General features: G+C 37.3%; 1 protein-coding gene across 2 annotated transcripts in view; it reads right to left on the reverse strand.

Moving 5' to 3' along the window:
- Positions 1-12,111, reverse strand: part of LOC150096546 (docking protein 5-like) — an 86,916-nt gene extending 74,805 nt beyond the window's left edge. For both annotated transcript variants that reach the window (XM_090407935.1, XM_090407936.1), the window contains exon 1: positions 11,987-12,111. The gene's annotated coding sequence lies outside the window, so the exon portion shown is untranslated. The remainder of the gene's footprint in view (positions 1-11,986) is intronic.
- Positions 12,112-18,560: the final 6,449 nt, after the last annotated feature.

The raw sequence follows: 18,560 nt of genomic DNA on the forward strand, positions 1-18,560 counted from the left end.
AAAGCAGACACACTGTAGCTCTGGGTACCATGAGGCACAAGTGTCAGAAGCCCCCCCCCAGCATGTGCTGCAAGATGCAGCTCCTACCCTTAGAACCTTTGCTCAACTCTCTCTACAGCCTGGTAATGGACAGCCACCCCGAGCACGTCCACTTCGTGGACAGTGTTCGGAAGTACAATGGCTGCTTCAACATAACATCATTTCAGGAACAAGCAGATTCTAAGAGACAGCTTCATTCCGATCTTCAAAGTTCAAGGGCAGGTTATCACTTGGTAGGAAGTCTGCTGTCTGCGCCTCAACAGGAAGCCCAAATCCTGCAAATCCATTTCATAGGCAAAGACGAAAGAGAAGGGTGCTTGAGGTGCAGCAAGTTTCTTGACATCAAACAACTGCAGAGGATGCTACATGATGTCAACAGCTACATAAAAGACCCGAAGACCACCTTGAACAAGATACCTCCAATATGTAAGAAGTCGTCATCCATGCAGATAGAAAGCCCACTGACAAGCATGGCTTGTTCAGTCACTTCAACACCCCAAAAGCAAATGAGGTGGCTCTGGTGATTGTTGGTCAGCAATTCAAGCAGTAAGACATCATGTTGCAGAGCCACAACAAGACACTGCAGCGTATCAGTGGGATCCACTAATCATACAGCAGCATGGAGTATCCACTCCTGTTCTGCCGTAACAAGGATGGGTACTCCATTGCCCTGCCTCAGCACGACCCCGAGACCAAGTTGCCCCCTCAAGAAGACAGTCTGCGGTAAGCTTCTACTCCTACCGCATCATGGTCAGGCAAAGGGAGGTCAACAACATGGTGTACTTCCACTCCCTCTTCAGTCAATGTTTGGTTGACATGTACACCAAAATAAAGACTGAGAGGCTGAACTACCTTAGGAACATCAAGGAGCAGCTGAGGGCAGACAGCTACATTCACCTGAGGGGATGCCATGGGGAGGCAGGACGCTGCTCAGCTGGGTCAAATGGTGGTGGTCTCATCATCCTTGACTTGGGTACCTCGCTATATGCATGAGTGAACTCAAGATGCCATGACACATGTCTGCCACTATGGCGGTCGTGATCTGTTCATCACTTTCACTTGTAATCCCAGGTGGAAGGATATCACAGATGCACTGCTGCCTGGGCAAGAGACCCAAAATCGTCACAACATGGTGTGATGATAGAAGAGCCAGGGTGTTCTATCTCAATGTTAAGATGATGATGGCTCTCTTGAACAAGAGCAGCCTGTTTGGGAGAGTGCAGTGCTTTGTCTACTCTGTGGAGTGGAAAAAGCAAGGTCTGCCTCACATCCACATCTTACTGTAGCTAGGGGAGCACATCTTCCCTGACATGATCGACAAAGTCATCTGTACTGAAATACCTGATCTGAGCAAGACACTCTCTTCCACAACATTGTCAAAGTCAACATGATTCATGGGCCCTGCAGTAGATTGAACACAATTTGCCCTGCATTAAAGGAGGCAGGTGCAGCAAGGACACCCAGATAGGAGACAATGGATACCTGCAGTATAAGAGGAGGTCTCCAGCTGATGGTAGCTTCACTGCAGAAACCAATGGGATAGAGCTGGACTACTGCTGGGTGGTGCCCTACAACCCCGTCCTGTGACACATTTTCGATGCTCACATCAATGTGGAATTATGCAACTCTGTCAAGTCCAAGTACATTTACAAATATGTGAACAAGAGTAGTGACTAGGCAGCTTTTGCCCTTGAGAATGATGGAGAATGAGAGGGATGAGGTGAAGTTGTACGAGAGTGGGCGGTTTGGAGAATTTTGGCGTTCCCCATTCATGAGAGGTAACCTACTGTCTTCCATCTTGCTGTTCACCTCGAGAATGGTCAGAGTGTGTACTTCACCTCCAATAATTTGGCCGAGAAGCTCAGCAACCCTCCTCAGACAACCCTCTTGGCTTTCTTTGAGCTATGGAAAACTGACGATTTTGCAAAAACCCTCCTGTACGCTGAGGTCACTTCTTACTTTGTGTGGAAGAATAACAAGTTCACGAGAAGGAAGCGAGGGAAAGATGTCAGTGGCTGGTCAGGTGTGAAGGACCACGCACTGGGTAGGGCATATCCCATCCACCCAAAACACGAGTGTTATCTCCGCATGCTGCTGCTACATGAGGTTCAGGACCCAACATCCTTTTCAGAGCTGAAGACTATGAATGGCCTCCATCCCACATTTCAGTCTACATGCAAGGTATTAGAGTTTGCTAGAGGACGACAAGCACTGGGACACTACCTTGGAGGAAGCTGCCCTATGTGAATCTCCCTTCAAGTCCTCTGATCCTCTTAGTCTTTGGGAGAAGTACAAAGACAGTCTCTCAGAGGACATCATGCTGCAGGTGGAGAGGGAGTTGCAAGGCAGTGTCAGGGACTATCTGAGGGAGACAAGCTATGACCAAAATGACTTGGCACAAGTAGTGTCGAATAACAAAGGCTCACACGGATGAGCAGCTTGCTGTGTATTGGCAGGTCCTTAGCAGCATTGAGTCAGGCGCTGGGCAGGTCTTTTTTCCTGGATGCTCCTCGCGAAGGTAAGAAGTGATCATAGCATCACCTTGGCTGTTGCATTCTCTGGCATCGCTGCTATGCTGTTGTAGGGAGGCAAGATGGCTCACGCTGCCCCTCAACCACGCAGAAACACCCTGTGCAGCATCTCAAAACAAAGCAACTTGGCCCAAGTGCTGCGGGACTGTAAGCTCACTGTTTGGGATGAGAACATAGTGCACAAGGGAGGTTTTGAGACACTGAGCATAACCCTCAAAGACATCAGGGGTAACAATGCAGTGATGGGGGAAGTCACCATGTGCTGCTGGCTGGAGACTTCTGGCAGATTCTGCCAGTAGTGCCAAGGGGAACTCGAGCTAACAAGGTTAAGGCATGTGTCAAGGCGTCGTATCTATAGCCCCTCATCTGGAAACTCTCAAGAAGAACATGAGGGTCCACTTCAGAGGCAATGTCTCCATTGGGAAATTCTCTGAACTCCTACTCAAAATAGAGGATGGAGAGTATCCAGAGTCTAAGGGAAAGTACCCACCCCCTGCAGGCCTGGTCTTAGTAGTGATGATCCTAGCATACCTCACAGCCAGGATATACCTTGAGATTGGCAATATCAAGAAGAAGTCCATGGACTGGCTGTGTGAGCATGCCATTCGAACCCCCAAGAATGACAAGGCTGCCTCATGTGCCGTCATTAATGACACTCTACTTAACTCGTTCGAAGAGGTAGAAATGGAATACAGGTCTGTGGACAAACAGATGACGCAGTCCACTACCTCTTGGAGTTTCCTCAACACCTTCAACCCTCTTGGCTTCCCAGCACACAAGCTTCTCCTCAAAGTGGGGGCTCCAGTGATGTTGCTACAGTGAAGGCCCTCCACAGGAACGTCATTGAGGACACAGTGTTCACCAGCTGTGCTCGCGGGGAGTCGGTGTTCATACCATTCATACCTCTTGAACTCAAAGGGAGAGTTCAAGAGGCTGCAGTTCCCCATCAAGGTCTGCTTTGTTATGACCATCAACAAGTCCAGGAGCAGGTGCTGAAGGTGGCAGGGATCAACTTGAGAGAGGACTGCTTCTCACATGGGCATGAGAATCACTCTGACCTGCTCCAGAGGAGAGAATCACCAGTGTGGTCTACAAATGGTGTTTAAGTAGAGAAAAAAACGCCATAGGTATTTTTTGTTTTTTTTTTCACTACAATCTTCTCTTTTTTTATTTCTTCATCAAATGTTATATTTCAAATTTCACTTCATTTTTCTGCATCAACACACTTCACTTTATTCAAACTATATATACTTTTTCTTTATTAGTTTTCATTTACTTTTGTGAATGAAACCTTTGCAAAGCACAGGTACTATGCTATTATATCACAAAAGAATTCAAAAAACAAAAATAACAATTTATAAAACAAAAGATGTTATATACCCAAAAGTATTATAATTTGATTGTTTTTAAATAACAAATATCTATAAATTTCGAATTCTATGTACAAATGTCTAAAAATATAATGTGAGCTATCAAATTAAAGGAAATTTCAACCTGAACATGAATGTGGTGTTGGTCATGTCATTCGATGGAACCATGACTTTTAATAATTATAGGGTGTTGCCTGACATGGGATAGTTGTGCTAAATTTAAATTGTTCATTGTAATCAAAGGAAAGTTTATTGGAGTCAAAATGGATTTACAGTAGGTAAATACTATAGCAAAGCACGGATATCGCGATAATTTGCAATAATGATGTTTTAATATCAAAAGTGCACAAAATAACACAACCCTAATTCTAGATTCTGAAGATTACTTAAATAAGATCAGTGACCAACTACTATATAACATCCCACATGGAGCACTCATAATAAAACAACTTAGCCTTCACAACTAGTCTAAAGAAATTAAAGACAAAATAACATTGAAACTTCTAAGCCTCATGTCAGAAAACGATTTTCTCAAATTAACACTTCCAACAGCTGCCAAAAAAGAAAAGCTCCTAAAGCTGGTGTGTCAGTGGAATTAATGAGAACAGCTAGGAATGATATAATGAATATATTGACTGAAATTTGTCACATCTAAAGTAACACACGGACCCTGCATAGGAAGCGGGAATAACGCGTAGAAGAAGAAGAATTGACTGAAATTTGTCAACAGGTTCGTCAACTGGCCTAGAGATTGCAAAAATTAGTTTTCATCCCAATTCCAAAAAAAAATCAAATCCCAGAGATTGTGAAAATTATAGAACCACAGCTTTAATTTCACATGCAAGAAGTTATGCTGAAACCGAAACAAAAAAGGCTGGAGCCATATGTGAATAAAGAAATGCCACAAGAATGGGCAGGCTTTACAAGAGATAGAGGAACTAGAGACCAAATAATAAACATGAGATGGATTATGGAAAGAACAAGAGAATTTCAGTAAAAAGTAAAGCTTTTGATTGCATGGATCACAACAGACTGTGGATTGTACTGAGATTAATGGGAATACTTGAGCATCTAATTCTCTTGATAACAGAACTGTATGACAACCAAGAAGCTTCAGTAAAAACAAACAGTCTTTGGAGAAACAAATAGTGTTCGAGTGGAAAAAGGGATGTCGCAGGGTTATATACTATCACCCTATCTTTTTAATATTTATAGTGAATATATTATGAGAATGGCTAACTTAGAAAAATATCCAGCAGGAATTACAATTGGTGGCAGAAAAATAAATAATTTAAGATATGCAGATGATAAACCTCATAGTAGAAAGTAAGGAATAGCTGAAGCAATTGATTCTATTGGTTAAGAGGGGCAAGTAACAAAGCTGGGCTCAGTTTCGCTTGGTTGAACAGCAGGAAGGAGTGATGACAAGAGGCCATCCGCGGAAGTTATGAAAGGAAACTGTGAGCAAGAGGGTGAGGGGTGGTTTTTCTTTGCATGGAGGGTGGTGGAACTATGGAATGCATTGCCTGATGGAGTGGTGAGAGCAAGAACGGTCAATGTTCAAGGAGTGGTATGATAGACTTTGTGTTTCTTAGGGTGGGACCTCCCCTCGATGAATCTCGAGACTTTGTGTTTCTTAGGAAGGACCTCCCACGATGAGTCTTTTGACTCCATGGAGGCCTGAATAATAATAATAATAATTTAAACATCAGCAAAACAAAAGTGATGGCTGGCAATTTAAAATAATTGATAATAGAGGGAAATAAAATAGAAATTGTTGAACATTATGTGTTATAAATTTGGTACAAATTAAATTGCAATACGCTTTTGGTAAATGTTACAAATTTCCAAAGGATGTAGCTAAGGAATTAATGTATAGCTGACAGAAAACTATGTGGAGAGACTTTTCATCATGGAATATGTCCACCACGAACTGCAATTCAGCTCTCACAATGTGATACCATACTTAGCACCAAGGATTCAGGACTTCTTGAGACAAACTGACCCACTCCTCTTCCAGAGCAAGGATGAGGCACTGTTTGTTTTCTGGAGGAGTATTTTTCGAGCAGCAATGTGTCTTCCTATTGCATCCTGAACATGTTTTATGGGGCTGAGATCTATTTGATTAATGTCCTCAGTCTGCAGAAGTATCTCCACTGCTCGTGCACGATGTGGTGTGGCATTGTTATCCATAGAAATAAATTCTTCGCCTGCAGTACCACAGAACAATCAAACATAACATTGAAGAACTTCATTGCAATATCCTTCACTAGTCATAGTCCCTTTTTTCAGCACTTGTAGCTCAGTGCATCCATTAAGTATAATACCTCCCTAGACCACCACATCTATCCCTATCAATAACATTCTCATGATCGTAAGCAGTACCACTTTAATGCCAAATCAAGTGTCATCTAAAATCGGAGGAAAGACCAAAAAGACTCCTCTGTAAAAAATACATTAGCCCATTAGTATCTTGTTCAATTTTATGGATACAGCACCACTGAAAACAAGGAGTAGATATCAATACATGAGGTAGAAAACTGTGTCAAAAACTTGAAATGTGGAAAGGTGCTGGAGTAGATGATATTCAACCAGAAATGCTTAAGTATGGAGGTATAGAAGTTTTGCATAATTCAAAGGGCCTGATCAGAAGGTCAAATTCCTGATAATTAGAGTCGAGTTCCCATAGTACCCATCTATAAAAAAGGGAATAAAGCTAAAATTACAGAGAAATTTCTCTACTAAGCGTTCCAGATAAGATTTATACAAACATACTCAGAGATTGAGAAAGACTATGGAAGAGAAACTTGGAGAAGAACAAGAAAGGTTCAGGCCAAATAGAGGTTATCAAAATTAGATTTTCACTTTACAATAAATGGTTGAAAAATCATGGAAATATGACAAGAATCAATACTCAAATTGTGTAGATCTTGAAAAAGGCATATGACAAAGTGCCCAGAGAGAAGCTTTTCAAAATGTTGTATGCAGTTGAAGTGACTTCATGCACAAACTTTGTTTGCTTATACTTGTTAAAAGGATGAAACTAAGAATGTGCTTTCTTGTCATCTATAATTTATAGTATAACCAAGTGGAAAAACTTTCAACATCTATCTGTAATCCAGAGTATTTCGTAATAAGGTGTGACACTTTTTGGCTACTTGTATATAAAAATATGACTTCTGCATTACTTCAACCTTGGCATCACTTCTTGGCGAGACCTCAATAAAGGTCGAAACTCGCATGGGCAGTGGCCTTTCCCAATTTCATATCAATTGCCTTAGTTTCCCAACTAAGGCAATTGATATGAAGTCATTAGTCTCTATATACAAGTAGTCTAGTCATGACACAACTTCACGTGCTTACACTTGGATAAAGGATGAAATCAAGAATATAATTTCTTGGCATCTTTAATTTATAATTATATGGGGTGAACTGAACATTATACACAACAACAGTGTGCATAGTTTATACATAAGTTGTCATCTTCTTGTATTTCCTTACAAGATGGTTTGATGTAAAATCAGGGATAAGAAATGGATGCACATTATCTCCACTCTTATTCATCCTCTATGTGGATCACATTATGAAAGAAAGTGGCATCAGACCTGATATTAGAATGAGATGTCAAACTTATCTCTTTGCTTTATGCAGATGATGTTGTACTCCTAAACACATCTAGTGCACGTCTCCAGGATTCATTAACTAAATTGAATAACAACTGTAACAAATTTGGCATGAAAATCAGGAATAAAAAGACCAAAACTATGAAAATGGGCAAGAGCATAAGAAAACTTCAGCTGCATTCTGAATGGAGATCCTATAGAGGAGGTAAAATATTTCACAGCTATAGAGACACAGCTTTTAGTGAAGATGGCAGGTTAAATCTGGAAATAGACAACAGAATAAGCAAAGTTGATATGGTGGGTAGCCAGCTGAATAAATTTATATGGAATAACAGAGAAATTAGCCAAAACACCAAACTAGCAGTATACAAGACAGTGTTCAAACCAGTTTTAAGTTATCGATCTGAGAGTTGGGTTAGAAATAAAGCATTTGATCAGAGGCTAGAGAGCACAGCTATTAGGTTTCTGAGAAAAATTAAGCGAGTGAACAGATGGCATCAATAGCAGAATCATATTAAAAATGAAGACTATTAGAAAGGAAATTGATATTGTTAGCATTCAAGGTGTAAGCAGAGCTAATCTAAGGTGGTATGGACAAGCAGAATGGGAGAGAGAAGAGACCCAGAGATTAATACACTTAGATCAAGATCAAAGTGTATTAATTCGCCTAGCACAAAATTCTAGATATAATAATGCTGAAGTGCTGACAAGTAATACACTAATTTGGGGGAAATTGTGGATAGGAGATTAATAATAATGTAAACTTAACAATGCAGTTCACTCATCTGACCACCCCTTGAGGATACATATCAGAAAATTGATGATAATGATAAAATAAAATTAAAAGTAAATAAAATTAATAAAAGTCTCTGGTCATTAAAACTAAAGAAACAATAACGTATGTAATTTATCTTCTAACACTTTGTTATACAGTGAAGTTTATGCTACATGTATACACACATACATTAAAATTTTACAACATTAACATTTACATTTTACAACATAATTTTCATGTTAGTGTGAATTTATTATTATCTGAGACCTCCAGAGAGTCAAAGACTAATTAAGCAGAGGCTATACATCACCCAAACCATCTGTAATACCTTCCCTTAAATTCATTCACACTAGATTATTATTATTCAGGCCTCCATGAAGTCAAAAGACTGATCGCGGGATGTCCTTCCTAGGAAACACGAAGTCTGTCATACTCCTTAAACTCACTGACCGTTCTCGCTCTCACCACTCTATCAGGCAATGCATTCCATGGTTTAACCACCCTCCATACAAAGAAACCACTCCTCACCCTCTTGTTCACAGTTTCCTTTCATAAATTCCAGGGATGGCCCCCTGTCAGCACTCCTTCCCACTGTTCAACCAAGCAAAAAAATTCCCCAGTCAACCCTGTAACCACCTCTCAACATTTAAAAGTCTCAATCATATCACCTCTCCTTCTTCTATCCACCAAACTCTGCAGTCCACATTCCCTCAGCCAATCTTCATAACTAACATTGTACAGGCCTGAAACCATCTTGGTTATCTGTCTTTGTATCCTTTCCACAGTTAATTTATCCCCTTCAAGTCCTGGGGACCAAATCTGAGAACAATAGTCTAAGTGTGGTCTGATCAGGGTCTTACAACAGAATGATAACCCTCATCTCTACAGGTCAGCATCCTTCTCATTATTGCAGCAATCCTCTGTGTTACCTTCACCACCTTTGCAATATGTCCCCTAAATTTCAGGTTTCTATCAATCATCACATCAGATACACTCATTACTTAAACAGAAACTATTCCATTCACTCACTACTCTATGAGAGAAAAACCTAGCTCTTACCCCCCCCTCCCTTTCTTAATGACAAACAAATTTTACTTCCATGGATGTCCCATGTTCTCTCTCCATCTTCGATATAACTAAAAATTTCATTAGACGATATCCTATAACATCCATTCAGAAGTTTCTAGACTCTTTCTATCAACCCCTTTCTCCTACTAACCAAAGTCCATAGTCCACCTGCTTGCAATTTGTCTTCATATTCTAATTCCATAATCCTGATATAATCTTTGTAACTCTTCTTTTCACCCTTTCCACAGCTTCTATATCCTCTTGGAACCCAGAAGATCAAATCTGCACACAGTAGTCCACCTGAGGTCTTATCAAGGCCTTGTCAGGAGGCAAAATTACTTCCCTATCCTTACAGGACAAGGTTTGCTTCAATGATCCTCTGAGTTGTATTTGCAATTTTTGCTATGTGACCTTTGAATTTCCTATTCCTGTCCACCCTTATGCCAAGAACTCTAGCCTCATTACTTTCTTGTACTATAACCCCATGAAATATAATATGCACTAATATCATATTATCGAAGAGATACCTATACAACATTACTGAGAAGATGCTCTTTCAACAGATATGAAACAGAAGTCTCATATCACTTGGTATTTATGCATTTTTGTAAGTAATGCAGCTATTATTACAATATATAGTTACTGCTATTCAATTAAACTAGTACAGAGAACTGAAAACAAATTTAAGATATCAGTATAGTATGGGAAATCTTGTTCCTAAGAAGAATCCCTATCTCAACAGAATATTCTCATTGTTTCAGTAGCAATAATTTATGCAACATATGCTTTTCAGCCAATATATTCAGTCTTTATTATTATTATCCACAGACCCATGCAGTCAAAGACTCATCATGGGAAGTTCCCCTGCCATATATACAGGTCATTATAACATGCCTAAATACAAAACACATTCTCTGCAGACACCATACTCAGATATTTAACCAGTATACACTGGTTAAATGTCTTCCTTTTTAAACAGAGTGGGACATCATTGTTTGGAAAAATGCTTTTCAATTTTCTGAATGCACCCCAGGCAAGTTGAACTCTATTTATTTCCTTTTGGAGTCCACAGTTTAGATCAATGAGATGACCTAAGTATGTATATGAAGAGACTCTTTCCAAGAAATTGTTTTCTATTATGTTTTTTAGCGTTGCAAAATGATTAAACATGATTTTAGTTTTTTTTCTCTGTTTATTTTTAGACTGACTTTTCTGCTTTCATGTAATAAATATCATGTAATAATAAAAGGAAATATCATGTAATAATAAAAAATATTAAACATTCAATCGAGTCTGCTGCCAATTTGCTTGTTTTTTCTTTTTTTATGATTCAGAAGTTTAAAATATATACTCAACTTAAGTTGTATCAATGTCACAGATGTACCAATATATTTCACGTGGTAAACTGAGACAAAATATAACATATGCTGCCAATCCACTATGCAGCTAACAGGAGTGCACTATCTACAGGATGTGGTCATTGTATTGACTATGTTTTGTTATGAAGTATCAGGATTATTATTATTAATAATAAATTCTAGAAAAGTCTGTATGGAGCAGAAGTAAATGTGCATATTACCACACAACTGGCATGATACTATATACAATATTCATACAGAAGTGAGGTATTTCAGTCACTTTATACATCCCCCCACCCACCAACACACAACATCCTGACTAAAAAAAAAAAAAAATGCAGAGAATGACACTCGTTGTGTCATTCTCTGCATTTCCACTAAGGATGCAATTTCCTTATTAACCAAAATAGCTATATCATCTAGAATGATCTTCGCAAAGTATTTTAATTTATATTCCACATTTCTTTTAATGACACCAGTCAACAAATCAAGCGCAACTACTTGTCCAACACACACACACACACACACACACACAGTAGGAATGACAACAATTAAACAAAGTGTTCAGGAAGACGTTTTAATACTAAATATCGTTATTTATATAAATCGTATTTATTATTTGGAAGCAATTTTGTTTACTAAATTTGCAACTTCTATTCAAAAAATGAAAAATAATAATATAAATAGTTGCAAATGAATACTTTGTTTAACAGATCAACAGTCAATATACGCTACCGATGCAATTCTAAATTGCATCACACACGAGATAATTAATACCGGAAGCCGTCTAATGTCAAATAGTACTGCATAAACGGGCACAATTTATCAAAAAATACGTATTAATTAAAATGCTGGAGAATTCACTTATCGCACTATTGCTCTTGGGCATCAGTATTAACTTACGAAGATTTTGAGATTATCCTATGTATCAAGTATTACTCTACTTTGACATTCTCTAGTCTTGAATCATGAAACTTCATGTTTACTTAAATGCCTACACATTCTAAAATACTACTGTCCGTTATTGCAAATAACACTGCCTCAGTTAAACAGTACTGACACAAAGCATATTTTGAAGAAAAATTTGCCTACAAACATATATCATATGTAACAATAACCACTGCACATGCCACTAAAGAATAGAAATGACAAATATTAAATATTTAATTTTACATTTGCCTCTACGAGGTAACCTACGACGTTAAAATATAGTTCAGCTTACTTAACAATCGGATTCTTTCTCCATTCTGCAATAGCTCATGTAACACAAACACTGAACAAGAGAACGAACATTTTCCTTCCTAAGCTATTCTGGCTTCCTGCTTACTCTCGCGTCGTCACGACTCTAATACAAGACGCCACATTCGCGTTGCTAATTCGCCGAATGCAGCTTCTATTGGTTGGAGTACAGTACCAACCACCATTGGCTGTTCAGCGCGCCTTCTACTATAATTACGTAGTAAAACAAAATAACATTTCGTTATTTTCTAACTTGCAGATTAATTAACTATAATTTACTGAAAGGCCATTGAAAATAACAAAATTAAGCAGTACTTGCAGATCCATTGCTTAACTTCATCTACAATAGTATGAATAATTCTGATTTATTTTATCATTCACAGCCTTTATTTCTGTATTTATTTATTTATTCTTTTTTCTTTGGATATTGTATCCAGAGTCGGGTGAAAAAGTTATTTGGTAAGTTAAAAAAAAATCGAAAAGAAAACCATTTGGTAAACAGGAAATAAATTAAAACGCTCGTGATGTTCTGCGGGACAAATAAATAATGACCAGAAGTAAGTAACGTATGTGATAATTCAATTATTCACATACGTTCACAAGTGTTACTGAAATAATATACTGAATCTATCTATATGCGTTTGTGTGTGTGGATTCATTGAAATATATACATATAAATATCATTAATTGCGCCCCATGCTTACTGATCATTCATCATTGATCAATCAGCATGGGACACCATTAATGATATTTCATTTTTTTTTTTAAAAAATGAAAAAGTATCGTATTAAAGGGAGAGAGAGAGAGAGCGGTGCTCTATCGTTCTAAGATGTTTACGAAGACCGTCCTTTCGAATAATTGAAACCGTCAACCGAAAAGAGAGTTCTACATTTTATGGAAACAGCACTGTTCAGTCATGTAGGACGCAGTAACTACCATACTGCAAAACCCGGAAATTCGAGTGCAGGTGCAAATCCTAGGAACAATCTTCCCTCCTAAAGAAATCAGAACCGATAAAAATAAATAAAGCAAGAAACTATCTATATAAGTATTTTAAATTAAATTGTAATACAAATTAAGAAATATTTGAAATAAATGTTATTAGCAAAACATCTTATCAAATTATGTTAATAAAATAAATGTTAAAAAAAATTAATACACATCAATCTTGCCCGAAAAAAAAGCAGCATAAGAACGAAGAGATAATAAACGCTAAATCACTGATATGGATCTGTCATTATTAGTATCAGCTCAAAGTGAAATTAAATTTACTCAACCAGACCTGGACAGCGAACATGGAAGATTTCGAGACCAGATCGCCTGTACTAAATTGGTTAGTTATTGTTAACCACTTTTTTTTTTCCCCTGATATTTCATATATATTTTTCTTATTTTTATGCAACCACGGACAAGGGTCGAAGAAACGAAAGAGTGTGGGTGGAAAATCCTAAATATACTGCAACAGCAAACAATCGAAGGTCCCAATAAGCAATCGCGTCTTTGATAATAATAGTTCGGTATTATGATTATTATTATAACGGGTGTTTCCGTGGAGTTAGAAGACTCATCGCGCGCAGTGGCGGATTACCCATTAAGGAAATGAGGGGCCTAGGGGCCTCGAGCTTTGGTGGCCTCCAAGCCAAGACATTTTCCTATAGTGTTTTAAAATAGATTAATATTTTCAGTAAACATCATAAAAATCTTGATTATTTGAAGCGAAATTTTTTTCAAAACAATTATTACGTTTTAATAAGTATTTTGAACAGCGCGCACTATCTAAGTATTTTGAACGGCGCTAGTTGATAAGCTTCGTATTTTGTATTTTGAACAGCGCGCGCTATCTAAGCTTTAAATTAAACCGCATTACCAATGTCGGCGCACAGCGCTGTTGACAGCTTCGAGGTCACGAAAATTGATTGCATTGCCGAGATAGGAAGTTTCGCCTGGTTGCTCCTTAACTTCATTTGTTATTGAATCGTGTAAGAGTGAGGTGTTTGTTTCAAAAATAACTTTTTTGTGTGACTTTTCGTGTTTTCATTATTTGAGTGTAGTGCAAGTAAAAAAAAAAAAAAAAACTTTGTAAAATTGTAAAAAAACTGATAATTTTTTTAAATAAAAAATAAATAAAAAGTTTTATTATTTATCATCCTTTAACATGCAGAAAAATCCAGTAGTTCCAAAAATTCAAACGTACAAAATTTCATTTATTTGCCATCTAACTTTTATTCTTTTTATTCTTTTTTTGGGGGTCCCAAATATAATTTGCCTAGGAGCTCCAACTATCCTTAATCCGCCACTGATCGCGGGAGACCCTACATTGACACACTAACCATTGTTCATACAATACCTACCATACTTCTCCTGCTTCAGATCTACAGTCAATTTGAGATGTTTACTTGTCGCCAAGTAACAAACCTTTATCGGCCCAACTAAAACAAAAAGAGATAAAACATTTTTCAGGATTAGGTTGAGTTGTTTGGATGTTCTGTTAATTGCGTGTGTATTTGCCTGTTTTGAAAAATCTAAACAGATTTCGGGATGAAGGGCCTTGCCACTACGGGAAGAGGTTTTTTTTTTTTTTTTTCTGTGTGTGTGGGGGGGGGGGGGGGAAGGGGGGGGGTCCTAAAATATTTCGCATCGCTGGGGTGAAAAAAAATGAAATTAAGAAATTCAGACAAACATTATTCTGCATATACAATATTGTAGTTTATTTTATTTTTTAAATTCAATTTTCATTCGAGGTCTTTTAAGACGAACAAGAGGTGGGGTGGGGAAACCAATAAAAATTACCTGGGCAAGACGATGTTGCATATGTTTTTGTCTTTGTAGTATCGATATTAGTTTCTCCGCCCTTGCTGGGGAGGGGGAGCAGGACAAGCTCAACGAAAGCTCTTAGAAGTACAAAAAGTTTTCAAAAGCCAAGGGGGGGGGGCAGCAAAATTTTGTGGAGTTTCAAAATATGTTTTAGGAAGAATTCATTGGATAAAGATAATTCATGGGTTAAATGTTTATTTATTTTATCTATATTTTTAGGCATAGCAAGCGATGGATTTTGTGATGCTTGAAACAAAATAATAAATAAAATAAAATAAATAACAATTATCATTTCTCCTTTTGAATTACACGTTTGCAAATCAAAGATTAGTTAATTTTTCACAGAGAAATTTAATACTCGATCACCCTTAAACACTACTTTCATCTGTTAAACCATGTGGTATATCAAATTCGGAAATCGTGAAATACAAGTAGAGATCTCGGGTGGATCTAAATAATATTTCAAGCAGGGAGGGATGCAAAAAACATGATTATGCCACTGTAGTAGTAAATAACTTTACGCCAATCAGACATTACATTACGACTCTAGTTCCAAATCGAAATAGCTAACAACCAAATTTCTTTTTCTGGACCTTATGGTCATGTTGCTCCTTAAATTTAGACTAAAAAGCTCGCTTTTATATTCTTATGTTTAAGTTAAGAGCGCAAAGGAAAGAAATAAGAAATTCTGTATTTCCGAACAAAAGAAAAATGAAAGAAAGAAAAGCATAACTCGGTTGTTGCTTTAAAACATGATAATAATAATAATAATAATAATAATAATAATAATAATAATAATAATAATAATAATCTGCAATAGTTACGGGAACTTGACGTCCACGACTTGCCAGGATTAGCTTTCCGGACCATAATTTTAGGATAGGTGATTAGTTTTATTCGTAAATATTTTTGTGTGTAAATTGCGCATACCTGGCTGGTATGCCTGTTGCGGAATGAAACCTTCCGTGTGCGTATAAGATTGGTGATTCACCTTCAATGAAAAGCCCTGATAAAGGCTTTTCGCGTCCTACACGAGATTTGAATATAGGTCTTTCAAACCAAAGGGTTTCTTCGAAATTGATTCCCTTTGAAACATAACGTAGGAAATAACGTAGCAACACCGCCTAATTTGACTAATTAGGAGGTGTTGCTAATAGATAAAATGAATGTTTTTCAATCACGCCACAATAGAAACTACTTGTAAACAAACTTTTTTGTTGTTGTTGTTTTGTTGACTTCCATCCAAAAGTTGTAAATCTATAGCACATTAGTCCATTGGAAGGGTAAATGAGACCATATCTAGGATATGGTCTCCTTGACATCTCCATGGTCTCTCACGACATCTACCACCTAAAGGTATTCACAAATATCCACACAAGTGGTATTCAAACTAACGACCTACGGAATGGAAACCTAGAGACACATTCATTCAACCAACAAACTGGCAAAATTACTCAATGATATTTTAATAACCAAAAAAATGCATGTCTCAAAGAAATACAATGAACAGTACCAAATTTTACAAAGATCCTCAAAGCTCCAGAAATAGAAGACATATATTCCATGATGCTACACAAAGCAAAGTAGAAATTAGTTCGTGGGTTGTCTTAAATAAAAATGGTTTCCATATAATCTTGCCTACATCTGGCACTAATGTGCTATAAGTCTTATGGCCTTTCGTGTGCGGATCAGATATTAAAAAAAAAATATATATATATATATATAAATGAAATTAATTTTTTAACTCGGGGATATTGTATATTAGGGTTACCAAGTAATTTTATAAGCTTGATTATTTAACTCCTAATCCCAAGTATGCAAACAATTAAGTTTGCGCCTGAAACATAGTTCAAGTCTAAAGATGGTACAACACCAGGGCAACTCATTGTAAAGGTGGGTAAAGCTCTGATCACTATTCTTAGTATTTTCCATAACGTAAAGCACATCTCACTAAAAGATGTATACTGCAATACATTATGGGTGAGGTCACTACCCAGACCGGTTTCAACCTTTTTTGGGGTCTCCTCAATGAGTAGTTAGACCCTAAATACCAAGGTTTTAGTAATACAGAGCCTTATCAACTTTATCTATACAAGTTGTTCTTATTGTTTTTATGAGTTACCCTGGTATTGTACTATCTTTAGACTTGAACTATGTTTCAGGTGCAAACTTAATTGTTTGCATACTTGGGATTAGAAGTTAAATAACCAAGCTTATAAAATTACTTGGTAACCCTAATATACAATATTCCCGAGTTAAAAAATTAATTTCATCTATATCTCCTCCAGAGATTCTTATTAAAAATAAAAACACCCTTGTTGCAACTTGTATAGGTAAAGTTGATAAGGCTCTGTATTACTAAAACTCTTAACATATCCTCCCAGCGCCACATCTTTGCTGGAGTGCCGCAGGGATCTCTACTGGCTCCATTGCTGTTCTCTATATACATGTCAGACATCTCGCACAATCCGATGACTTCCATTTTGGCTCTGTATGCGGACGATACGGCAATACTAACCAGATCTCTCAGACCCCATTTCATTACCAGAAAGCTTCAAGAAAACCTTCTAAAGCTGGAGGGTTGGTTCTCCAAGTGGAGAACCAACCCTCCAGGTTTAGAACCCCCAGAAAAGCTCAGCCGTTCTTTTCTCAAAAAGGCCAATGTCTCCTGCAGGAGATGTGTTACTATTCAATACTAAAATTCCCTGGCAGACAGAAACAAATTACCTGGGTGTAATTCTCGACAAAAAGTTATCTTTCAACCAACACATCAAATCTGCGTGCATAAAGGCATCTAAAACCATAGCTCAGATATATCCGCTAATTAATAGAAATAGCAAGCTCAGCAACAGAATCAAATTGCAACTATACCAGATGACGATTCGTCCTATAATCACCAATGCCTCTCCGGCCTGGAGTCACACCTCTAATGCTAACATCAAAATACAGCGAGTGCAGAATAAGTGCTTGAGAATGATTCTGAACGCCCCGTGGTATGTTAGAAACAATCAACTCCACAGAGACACAAATATTCCCTATATTTTCTCTTTTCTACAACCCTTAGCAACCAAGTTTTTCCTAAAGACGTCCACACATCCCAACGATTTGGTTCAGCAAGCTGCAGCATACGATCCAATGGACATATTCAAATATAGAAGATCAAAAGCTATATTAGCCTCCTTTAGTGATGCATAATCTCCATGCCCATTCAGGGCGAGCAAACTGCTCGTAAATTTTACCCTCACTGTAACCACAACAGATAGCGGGGAATATGAAAAGCATCTTGCTTCACCCCTAAAGACATAAATGTCAATTGTCAACTCTTAATATATATATATATATATATATACAAATGGTACCCCAATGAAAAACGGAGGATCAATTTGTTATCTTAACACCAAATAGAAAAAAAAATAATAATAATAATGAAGTCTTTTGTCGCTGCGTACAGAAACATTAAGATGAAATTCGCAGTGTATCACAACACTGCTTTCTCAACAGCAAGTTTTCTGTTTAACAAACTCAGAGTTGGTTGGATATTATTATTATTATTATTATTATTATTATTATTATTATTATTATTATTATTATTATTATTATGAATAAAGTGAAATAATTTCATTGCATGTTTTACTATGAATAAAATGAAATAATTTCATAATAATAATAGGCAGGAAGTAATTTCGAGATGACATATTTTGGAAAGGAATTTGATATACGGCAAAAACGTCTTGTGTGAAAAC

Source organism: Typopeltis vanoorti, chromosome 18 (genome assembly GCF_054136105.1).
Source record: "Typopeltis vanoorti isolate ZY-2024b chromosome 18, IOZ_Tvanoo_1.0, whole genome shotgun sequence".
Lineage (NCBI taxonomy): Eukaryota > Metazoa > Arthropoda > Arachnida > Uropygi > Thelyphonidae > Typopeltis > Typopeltis vanoorti.